The sequence below is a fragment of the Tamandua tetradactyla genome, chromosome 5 (assembly GCF_023851605.1).
Source record: "Tamandua tetradactyla isolate mTamTet1 chromosome 5, mTamTet1.pri, whole genome shotgun sequence".
NCBI lineage: Eukaryota > Metazoa > Chordata > Mammalia > Pilosa > Myrmecophagidae > Tamandua > Tamandua tetradactyla.
In genome coordinates, this window is record NC_135331.1 from 47240630 (window position 1) to 47252605 (window position 11976).

The following is an 11976-nucleotide window of genomic DNA, read 5'->3' on the forward strand; positions in this document are numbered from 1 at the left end:
TTGCCATTTCTCCAGATAACCGATGAAGGTCAGTTCCCTTTTGAATAGATTTGATCATTTAATGCTTCTTTATGTTGACTGTGCCACTTGAGATATGGCCATAGGCTGAAAATTCTTCTTTCTGTTCAAACACTTTTTTCTTTCCAAAACGTGACTGCAGTAAAAATCAGTGCGGGGCGGGCCATGGTGGCTCAGCAGGCAGAATTCTCGCCTGCCATGCCAGAGACCCGGGTTCAGTTTTCCTGGTGCCTGCCCATGCAAAAAATATATATATATATATCGGTACAATATTTATAGTTAATACAATTTCATCACTGGTTGAGTTCCAAAGAACATTTCTGCTGTTCTCAGTAGGCCCAACTGTTCTAGGAATCAGTGATCAAAAAGAGAATGGCTGCCCTGGAGATGAGATTTTAAAGTAGAATTCATAAAACCTTTTTGAATAACATCAAAAGCAGCAATTAGAATATCTTTTAATCGAAAAAAATACAATAACAAAAAGCCACTGTAGAGTGCAACGGGTAGTTCAGTGGTTAGAATGTCTGCCTTCTATGTGGGAGACCCGGGTTCAATTCCTGGACCATGCACCACCACCCCCTCCAAAAAAAGTCACTGTAGCTTTTAAAATACTATAACTTTTATTTTATTAATCAACGTAGCTTATACATGTGTCTTTGAAATGGTGTGTGAGAAATTCATTCTACTGACAAAAAGGAGTTATCACTACAGGACGCCCTGTGAGTCCTCAGGTTACAAGATGGGACCCTCTTTTGAGAAGCCATTATTTCTTCTTTCTCTTTTGGGAAACAAAATAATTTTCTAGAGCTGTTATTTTCATTCCAGATTGGCACTCATGGAGTTTAAATTTGAAATAAACCCAAAAGCCAGGGACATATAGCAATCCATCATTTTTCTACAGCACACTTTTGAACAGCAGCTCTTCCTTCGTTTAAAACTAGTCACTTGTAGTTTTTAAGTTTGTAAGTGAACCTGTGGGAGACCCGCAGCAACAAGATTTGTTTTTTTTTCTATTTGTTATTACTCAACTCTCTGAAGACAGTCTGAAGCAGTTGCTTTGACATTTGAGGTATTCCACTATTTCTGGGGGTGGGGGGTAGGATATGTTACGATATTGTTCAAGAATTTAGAGAATTTTGAAATCCTAGAACATACCCATTTTAGGTGTTCTAAATGTGCTAAATCTAAATCAACATGACAAAACCTAAAAGTGCATTTTTGGTATTCAAATGTCAAGAGATTTTATTTGCTCTGAACTCTCTTGATCTGCCAACAACACACTGGGCCTCATTGAAAGTGGCCCTTTTGTCATGGCCAGGCTTGGCCCGGCCTCTGGGCCCAAACTTTGTGATGGGTGGCCCCCAACACCCCCAGAAGGGGACCTGGGCATCAGCAACCCTTGGATGGGATGGTGCATCTGAAGCTATACCCAGACTGGCTGAGTGCTGGCCCAGACCTTCCCTTCCAAATCTCTCAGGAGTTGGATTCTCATGTTCTCAGGACACCAGAAGAGCAATATCCAGGCATGCTCTGGGCCTGACCTGGACCTGGAGGCAGCGGAATCCCCTCTTACCCAGCCCTACTACAGCTTCCTCAGTCTTGCCCATACTTGCCCTGGCTCCCTGCCATCCTCAGTGGCCCTGTCCTGTGCCTGACCCTGAGGAGACAAGGCAGCCAAGCTGGCAGGCCTTACCCCTTTGAGTCTTCTGCCGCTTCTGGGGCCTCTGGCCCAATCTGCAGTCTCAAACCTTCTGTCCTCTCCCATTTTGTTATGTGAGTTCTTTCTTCAGTCGTTTGTTTTTGTTTTATTAGCTCAATGGTGGAATGGGGAGAGGTGAGGGGAATAGCTGCCATCGAATTTACCATTTTAGGAAAAAAACAGTAGTGGCAGATAAGAACGTAGAAAGATGAAAAGTGATACAGTTAGTGACCTACTTGGGTCTCTGAGAAATGGCCTGCTAAGTCAAGGGTGTTCAGTTACTTCCTTTCTCCCTAGCTGGGTTTCGTATTGACGAAACATAGAATTTCCCTTTGAATAGATAAGGAATAAACCTCAAGGTTTATCCATGGTGACTGGGCACCACCAGTTAGTTTGTAAATTTTAACTGCCACTCTGAGGAACATTCTCCTCTCATGGGACCTGGGTTGTTGAACACCTGAACTTCAAAACAGCAGAGCTTCAGGCAGTGTTAAACTGCAGCAGCAGTGATACCTCCTCAACAGGCACAAGTTCTCTTGAGGGAAATTTAATTCTTGCAGCCACTGCCTGTGCAATGGTCATGAGTGTATTTCCTGGGAAATAACCCAGCAGCCTCAGAAGAAAGCATATCCTCCACAGGAGGCTCCCACAGCTCTCTGAGCTGCCTCATGCCCAAGTGTCTGGCTTACTACATGTCTTCTGGCACTGGATATACAGTTGCTATAGTGGGATTAAGTGTTGAGTTATTACTCTCTGCTCCCAGCCAAGTTTTAGCTGGAAGGCAAATTGCTTGGACCAGGAGAGCTATGACCACCCAGACAGGATATGTGGACAGAAGGCCACATGTATGAATGGACTTGGAAGCCAAGGGCCATTGTGGCACTGAAGGTCTGGACATAGGTGAGCAAAAAATCTAGTAGAAGTTCATATTTTAAATTGGAGCAATGGAATAACTCAGAACCAAAATTTTAGCCAAACTGATCTCCAAAGCCCATTTAAAATGGCACATAGTACATTAGTCCAGAAGAGATTTTAAGTTCTTTCCCAAAAGTCATGAAGTCAAAGAGTGGTGTAGGTAGGCAGAAAACCTAGACCTGAGAAGTCCTAGACTGGGGAAATGTTATTTGATATAATATTTAATATTTAATAGTAGAAAGAGCTATGAGGAATCAAAGACCTGGAGGGAAGGCTAATGAAAGGAGCCTTAGAAATTTAGATCTACCAGTCAAAGGATGGACTCTGTGGATGGAGTCTGCAACTGGAAGAACCTTGACATTTGCCCTGCTTTGCCCTAAAACTGGACCCCTTCCTTTCAGAAGCACAGCCAAATCTCAGACTTGGGTTTGCGTGGGCTCTGAAGGTTGACGTAAGCAGTAATATCTGGAGGCATTGAGGAACTGGGGAAGAGAGAAAGGTCAGTTTGAACAACCGGTTCTACAAATGCTGGTGGGAAACTGAAACCAAAGGGGAATAGATTATAACCTCCTAAAATGATCATTTCTGATATGTGCATTAAGTTTTTTCTTAAAATCATAAAAGTCAAAGTTACTCATGAGAAATGGCATTGAAACTCTGGGGAAATGCAGCAGTGATGAAGATCAAGGACTCTGGAATGAGAGCAAATTAGTTCACCTTTCTGTGACTCAGTTTCCACTTTAATAAAATGGGAAGAGTAACAAGAATATCTACCTTGCAGAGTTGTTGAGGTAATTAAATGGGCTAATATGGTGTGCTAATATTCACTGTTGTGCATTAGAATCACCTGAGTAGCTTTAAAAAGTACTGATGCCTGATCCCTGCCTTTGACATTCCAATCTGATTGTTATGGGTACACTTGGAAACCTCTGAGTAACACCTAGAAAACCTTTGGAACAGTGCCTGGCATTGGTAGATGATAGCTATAATTGCTATTTTAATCATTATTTTGCAAATTACTCCACTTTAACTTTTCAACCTATTTCTTGGGTTACTCAGACCTTTCAATGCAGACATATACATACTATACCAATTCGTGTTAACTATAATTCTATCTTTTCTGCTTAGTCGTGAAATTTTATCTTGCTGTAATTTACCACCACATCAGATCCTACTCAGTGCATCACACAAAATAAAATCAAGTACTTTGACTTACTCTGCAAAAGTTTACTTCTTAGTGCAGTTCATGTTCCAGCTTGATTGGGACACAGACTATACCCAATCCACATCAATTTGAATATGACCATTTATAAACATCTAAGCTTACCTATTTGAAACTTTTTTTATTTAAATCGTGCTCAAGATCGAATAATAGAGGAAATGCATGATCATCATGAATATTGTGCCATGCAATGGAGGCAGAGATTGCATTATGGATTGCAGTAAGACTCTGCAAGAATTCCTCAAACTTCAGAGAGAGCATGGCCTCCCGGCACCTTGATTTGTAGCCTCCAGAACTGCGAGACAATTAATTCCTGCTATTTAAGACAACTAGTCTGTGGTACTTGTTATAGCAGCCCTGAAGAGCCAGGACACAGCATAACTATATTAACCAGGGAAAAGAGGGCAAGGCAATCTCCAAGGAGATGACAGTTGACTGTGACCTGAATGAAGTAACAGAGCCATAACATTACCTTTTCTGGCCACTTCTCCTGTTGAATGCTGACCTGTCCTTCCTGCTAGATTAAACACCACTTCATCCAGAAGTATTCCTCTCTTCTCTCCCAACACCCTAGAAGTGAAATCAATAATTTCATTGTCTATTTTCTCACAGCATATTGCATTTACCTCTATTTAAATACTTACTTCATTCTGCCTAGTGTTACAGGTTTGCTGTTTACAAATCTGGTCTCCCCACTGACAGGTACCTTCTTGCCAGAAGGAACCACATGATTTATCTTGTGTGACACCCAGTGCTTTTTACCAGGCTTTGTCTTTAGTTGGCACTGGTTGAGTGTTCATGCACTTGGATTTTAATTAAATCTATCTTTTATCCATGATTGGAAATGCAGATTAGGAACATTCTATCGATCTCTGCTTTTCAGACTATGAAAACAATGCAGCCACTGAGTATCTAGAAAAACTGATGGAATCTCAATGCCTTCCATTCTTTAAAGGATGCTCTGGGCTGGGCTACAGTGACTCAGCAGGCAGAATTCTCGCCTGCCGTGCGGGAGACCCAGGTTTGATTCCTGGTGCCTGCCCCCACCAAAAAAAGATAGTCTGGACAAATTAGCTGGTATTTTACAGACCACACTCTACTCCAAATCCCCTTAACTGTACCACAAAGTGATTTGGAATGTGTTTAATTAGAACTACCCTCTCTTCTTGAATACAAAAATGTGATGCCCTAACTCAGAGGAGAATATAGTAAGGAACATTCTCGAATGAGATATAACTTTGGATCCTTTGTTTATAAAGAATCTGTGGCAAAAAAACAAAATACACCTGCACCTTTTAAGATATTTGTAAGTCTGAACTTGAGAGACTGCTGCCTTGCATACTAATACCACTTCCTACCATATGCTGAACAGTATTTATGCATTTGTTTCTCTCCCCAGGCTCCTCAAGCCTATGTTAATTAGCATCAACAGTGGAGCTCAGGGAGAATATTAGCTATTTACTTGTGAACAAATTATACGAATTACAGTAGGCATTGATTTGTACAGAATAAATACCCATAATGCTTTTTAACAGCTTTATCTCGTTTTCCTTAGTTATTTCTTCTCCTTCCTCCCTGTTCCCTGTATAAGACCTCCCAAGTTTATGAGCTCCCATTGCTATTTTAAGCTCTCTCAGACCCTGGCAGAGCCTTTTTAATGCGAAAGTGTATTGAATAATTACTTTGCTTGATATGACTTAAAGGTCTAGAAATCCACTCCATTTCCTTGCAAACAGTTTCTCTACCTGTTCACTGATAATTTACAGCCCCTTAATAAGAGCTGACATTTTTCATTCTATATTTAACAAGATTAAAACATGTAAGAGACTTTATAGAAAAGAGATTTAAATTCGTATTGTCAAGTGCATATGTACTTGGGTAAATGGTTAAAATATTGGTATGGGTAAATGGTTAAAATAAAATAAATTACTAAAATGCTTACCTCATTGCAGCTTTTTCAAAACTCCAGATGGTAAAACTTCTTAGCATATTTATTAGTTTTATTTCAAATATGAATAAATACAGGTGGATGTATCAACTAGAGTGCTACAACCTTCAAACTTCGATCTAATCATCAATATGATCATTTGCAGTATTTTTCCCCAGACTTGTCATCAACAGGAAATGGCTGGATTCCGATTTCACAGTGCTCCCTGTAAGAATTCGAGAGTTTTGCCACGCAAAGGAGGACTCCAAGAGACGTTCTCTCATGCAACACGCAAGGGGTTTATTTACCATACATGCGTGGGGCTCACTGAACACGCAGGAACAGAGAGCCCCTAGCCTGGGTTTGGGGAAGCTTTTTAAGGGGGAGGAGGAGGGGGTGGGGGTCGAGCATGGGTCACAGGTGCTGCTTCATGCAAGAAGCAGGTAACGATCATTTTCACAACAAGCATTTCTGATGCAAGGAGTCATGGGGGTTGGGAGAGGCAGATAACCACCCCGGAAGGTCCCGAGTTGTTTTTCTTAGCCTGATGGGGCCCATAACTCTTTCCTTTACAATCCTTAACTCACACCAAATGCATAGTAGTGAATATAAAATGACACAAATCCTTTTGCTAGATATTTCTATCATTCAGAAGCTAAAATACATGTAAATAGCTAAATTAGGCAAGAAAAGTTAGCTACTGCTAAGTTTTATAAAATCCTTCTTTACATAAGAAAAGTTAGCTACTGTTAAGTTTTATAAAATCCTTCTTTACATAAGAAAAGTTAGCTACTGTTAAGCTTTATAAAATCCTTCTTTACCTAAGAAAAGTTAGCTACTGTTAAGCTTTATAAAATCCTTCTTTACCTAAGAAAAGTTAGCTACTGTTAAGCTTTATAAAATCCTTCTTTACACTCCCCTTCCCTCGCTCACCATCCGGGGGATACACACATAATTCTGAAATGTCTAAAACTCTAGGTTTTACCTGGGTCATCTCCCAAAGTAAAAATAACGTGTCCTTTAATAGGTGCAAAACACTTGAAAAAACTAATCAATGATTTTGTGTTTGAAAAGTTTGTAAAGATAGTATGTTACTTAATGTATTAGGTTTTCATACATCCAGTTTAAAAACAAACATTTAGTGAGGGCTCACTATGGGCTAAGCGTGTGCTGGACACTGGGCAGGGGAGAATGAGATGAGTCAGGTGCATCCCTGCTCTGATGGAGCCCATGGTCCAGTTCAGGAGGCAGGTGCCAAGGCCATCCCCGGAGGTCACAACCATATGAACAGCTGTAGCTAGGAAAAGAGGAGGGAAGCGCATCTCAGAAGAGGACCTGAGCTAAGGCACAGCGGAAATGGGGAGTAACACAAGTGGACAGCTTCAGCACAGTTGATGTCATTACCATGTATAATGTGAGGCAGAGAGGGGCAAATGGGGGGATAGGCTGGAATGGGGTCACAGAGGCCCCATGGGCGTCAATAAAGAGCATGGACTTTCAGAAGGCAGCCGTGGACAGATGGAACATTCTGGTTGCCACTGGCAGAGGATTCACAAAGGCAAGACTTGAGACAGAAAAACTACCTTTTGCTTATGAGACCTAACGATGGTCAGAATGAGGATAATAATACACATTGTACTACTTTGAGCCTTGTAGGAGGCAGATTGCAAGATGGATTGAACATGTGAGAGGCTTACTGGGGAGCGAATAGAGAAGGTGAGGAGAGCTGTCAGACACTCCTGTTACCATGACACATCTGAAGGACAGAGGGAAGGTGGCGAGATGGGTAGGAAGAGTTTGTAACTGCAACATGGTTCCAGGAAAGCATCAGCCAGGCCAACAGGAAGTCTCCAAGCCCACTGACAGGGTCCCATGTCTCTTGATAAAGGGCCCGCCTTAATGTGTCTGCATGCATGCACAGCCCTTGCCAGGGAGGAGGCCCCAGAGGAAGGGCCTGGGCATGAATTGATGATGAAACCAGAAGAGCAGGAGCCAGAGCTGTTAGTCATCTGTGCTCCCTACCACAGGAGCTCTGAGAGGTGCAAATTCACAGCTGCTACAGGGGCAGGAAAACATATCTAAAGTGTAGGAATATTGAGAGGTAGGAATGGTAACTGACTGGATACGGAGGGGGAAGAGAAAGAAGGAGGACACAATGGTGGCTCTAAAGTTTCTAGATGACCAGGTGGAAAGCAATATTGTTGATGGAGAGAGAATGGGGAATTTAATAGGGATGTAGATAACCTCCTCTTTATCAGACTGAATCTTAAGTGTATTTTGAATATCTATGTGGATGCAATTAGCTCACAACAGGAGAGACATATCTGAAGGTACAGGGCCTCTAATGGGCTTATTCGATCCTTGTCTTCAGCTATATAAAGAAATGACCTCAAAGCTCTGCCTGCCAGAATCTCAGATCTGAAAAGCATGCCAACTGGCTGAAGCTATTTAGGTGGCACATTTTGATAAATTTAACTGATAGAAGGTAAAGATTAAAAAAAAAGTGAAGTAGAAAAAATTATGAGGTACATTTAGAAGGAAATAAGAGCATCTCTTACATGGAAGACCCAAGCTAGAAAGTCAGGAGTTAAGTTTTACAGATTACAGTTTTAACAATACCATTTTTCTAAAAAACTAAACGAAAACATTTTCTTCAGCCTCAGAGTTCTTTCTTGTACTGAAAAGTTTCAGAATACAGGAAAAAACATGTAGAAGGAAATATTTACGTCGGATTATGCTTAAACTTTATGACCAAACAAGTAGAGAAGAGTGGACTCCTTCCTTTGACTATTCCCCAAATACCTAATTAGTATCACAATTGGGACAATTGAAAGGAAACTTAGGATAATGGGTAGATCAACATACTCTAAAGCAACACACCATTCGCTCATGTGTTCTCCACATCCCTGAAAACTGAGGCCTCAAAAGATTTAGTCTTATCTGTGAATCAGAGATCATTACCCATGGTATTTATGAAAAAGGAGGTAGAAATTAATTGAGACATGTATCTCATTTTGCTCTTTAAAAAATAATGAATGCATTTGTTTGAACCGTGCTAAGGGTTACTCATATAAGAACTGGTCATTCAGAGTCATAAATCTATACCCATGATTATTTCCAAATATTTGTTTGCCAAGACTAGATTCATCCAAAAAACAACTGCCTGATATTGGTCGAGTTCACATGTTCTGTGTATATCAGTCCTCTATTTGGGTTTTGGGGTAGTTTTTGGGTGGGTTTTCATTGCCTTTCTGTGCACTTTTTTCTTTTTAAACACACTGCAGCAGCTGTGGGCAGTGAGCACCTCCAGCAGATGTCAGTATTGGCGTTTGATGTGATCTAGAGAGTCCTCTAAATTCAGGCCCTGCCTTTAAGAAGATCAGAAACTGCCAAATGCAGTAACTGAGCCATCACTGTCTAGTGCACACCGGTGTCTTTCGGAGGTACCTGCATCCCCTACCAATCCCAAGAAAGAACAGCTCTGAGTGCATCCACTGCTACAGAGCCCCTTACCCTGACTGAAAGAATGAACTCCAGGTTTACAGTAATCTCTAATCTCTTTCCCTCTCATTTAATTTCTGTGCCTTTTCTCTTAGGCATGGAGAAGTCGTGACTGTTCTCGCACACCCCTCTGGGGTACCCAAAAGACACAGTCTGATTCTAACACCCCTAATGGACTCCTTGAGGTTAACCTTCACACCGTTTGGTGGCAGCGCATCAGCAAGGCCGCCAAGCAACAGTTCAGAAAGGAACCATTAAATCATCCTATGGTGGTTCTGAGAAGTCCTGTTGTTTCTCCAAATACAAAAGCAGACACACCCTGGGTTGGAGGCGGGAAGCAGGGCATAGAGAAAAACCACTGTCCAAATGCTCTCAATTTCTCTCACATTATAGGACCTTTATCTGGTCTGGAGGTGGATGGAAAGGGGAAACAACAATTCCGGATGGGACTGGTTACTTCCCCATTTTTTTTTCTTAAATCTTGATGAGAGGATAAATTTAAATCAAGGAAGTCCCCATTTTTTATTTCTCCTTCATTTCTGATGCTTCTACTGGGCAAGATAGCTCATATCACTTAGTCCAAAAGGGGCTTAGCTGTGGGGAAGAAAAAAAAATCATCTTGAATTATTATCCCATTACAGCAGTTTAACACAATTGGTTCAGAATCTGGTTAAATCCCATTCACGTTTGCAGATTAAACATTCCCAGAAGCTTTTATAAGAGGAAAACTTTCTCAAACTCAAGTATATATATAGATTTAATTCTTGAAAACTTTATTAACATTTATAACAATAAATCATTCACCTTTTTCACAGTTTTTATGAAGTGCTTGTTTTAAGGATTAAATTTATTTCAAAAGTATTAATATAAACCAATCAGATGTGACTAAAGCTTTTATGATGAGCTTTTTTTTTTTTTTTTTTTTTTTTTTAAAGAAAGAGGGAGGAAGGGAAGGAAAGACAGAGAGAAGGAAGGAAGGAAGGAAGAAAGGGAAACATCTTTAAACATTTTCTTGTTTTATTGTATTTTGTTTGTTTGTTTGTTTTTTACATGGGCTGGGGCCGGGAATCGAACCGAGGTCCTCCGGCATGGCAGGCAAGCACTTTGCCCGCTGAGCCACCGCGGCCCGCCCTATGATGAGCTTTTTAATATCTACCTTTTTTCTTGGGATGATAGTAGTATTACTGTAATAGTATTACATTTTCTTATTAAGAATTAGTTGTTTTCAGGATTAATGGTTATTATCAAATCTTGATTTTGATTACTCTGCTAAGATGGATAGAAACATGATATTTAAAGTTATTTTTCAGTTTCATGTGAACTATTTTACAGAACAAAACCATTCGATATCCAAAGGTTCTTTTCTTTATTTTATTTTTTATTTTTTTTTGGTTTCCAGGGTTTGGCTTTATTTTGCAGTACAGAAATCATTTGGAGCCATTTTGAGACAGACATCACTGAAGTAGAGGCTCTGTCAAATCAATAATGCATAGCAGTTTGTTCACTGAAGGAGCCACACCTGGAATACAAGATGCTTCTCATTTTGCCTGCTTTGTGATATTTTCTTTCCCCATTTCTCTCATCAGTTTTATTAGACTAAAACACCACAAGAAACCATTTGTCCATCCAAATGGCTCTCACATCTGGAGTTTGGTTGGAATTCTATGCCCAAATAAACCAAACTTGTGGCCTAGCATCAAGTGTTCTTATGTGTAAAGTTCTAAAAGTAATCTTTAGTCTCCAATTGAACTTTATACTTAAAAGATTTTTTTTTAATTTTAACACTTTTTACATAATAAATGTCAATTTTAATCACTAAATTCTTCTTCATCATTGGAATATGTGATTTTCTTTATCCTTGAGTGTCTTGAATCGTCTGCTGCTGAGGGGCCCCCTGAACTGGGCTTCCATCTCTTCTGTCCCTCTTCAGTTTTGGCCTGCTGGAAAGCGATGGCCTGACAAAGGCTGTCGAGAGCAAGATCTCACCTCTCATCATCACTGCCCTCTACTTCCTCAATTACTTCTTCTGGTCCAGGAACTTCCTTTTCTTTCTTTTTCTCTTCCTTCTTTGGAGGTTCACATTCTTCAAGCATATTTTTAGTGCAGGCATAATGTAAGTGTCCATTTTCCCTACTTTCATAGCACTTAGATTTATCAAAGTAGTTTCGCCTTCGGATGAATTCAGTGGCTCTTCCATTGTCCATAGCAATGCTTGCTTTTATCACTCTTCCAAATAGCTGTTGGTGGTTTATTGCCCTGGCACAGTTTTGAGCAGATTCTTTATCCAAAAATAAAATAAATGCAACCCCTTTACTCTTCCTGGTATCTTTACCTTTCATTACAGTAACCTTTACAACTTTGTCATACTTGGAAAATATTCTGTATTTCCATGGAGCCAATCCACCACTCATTTCTTCAGGTTAAGGGTGTCAAAGAGATCAGAAGAGTGTGAGCCCTAGGCCCTGCTGGGGCTCAACCCCGACTGTTTCTTGCTCCACCCAACAGCTTTGACATCACGGGTTCTTGGAGAGTTCAGGAGCTCTCAAACTCAAGTATATTTAATATGCACCTTAGGATAAAAGTTTCCAAATTTAAGAATAACATAAAGTCACCCATTTTCTGCAATTAAAAAGTTCTTATGACAGGAAGAAGTGATATTATTTTCTTTATTTTTGTGACAGTATCTTTGCATCA

The 11976-nt window shown here is 40.3% G+C and overlaps 1 pseudogene; it reads right to left on the reverse strand.

The window, feature by feature from the left end:
- Nucleotides 1-11090: 11090 nt before the first annotated feature.
- On the reverse strand, nucleotides 11091-11660 carry LOC143682404 (zinc finger CCHC-type and RNA-binding motif-containing protein 1 pseudogene; annotated as a pseudogene).
- Between the last annotated feature and the right edge of the window lie 316 nt (nucleotides 11661-11976).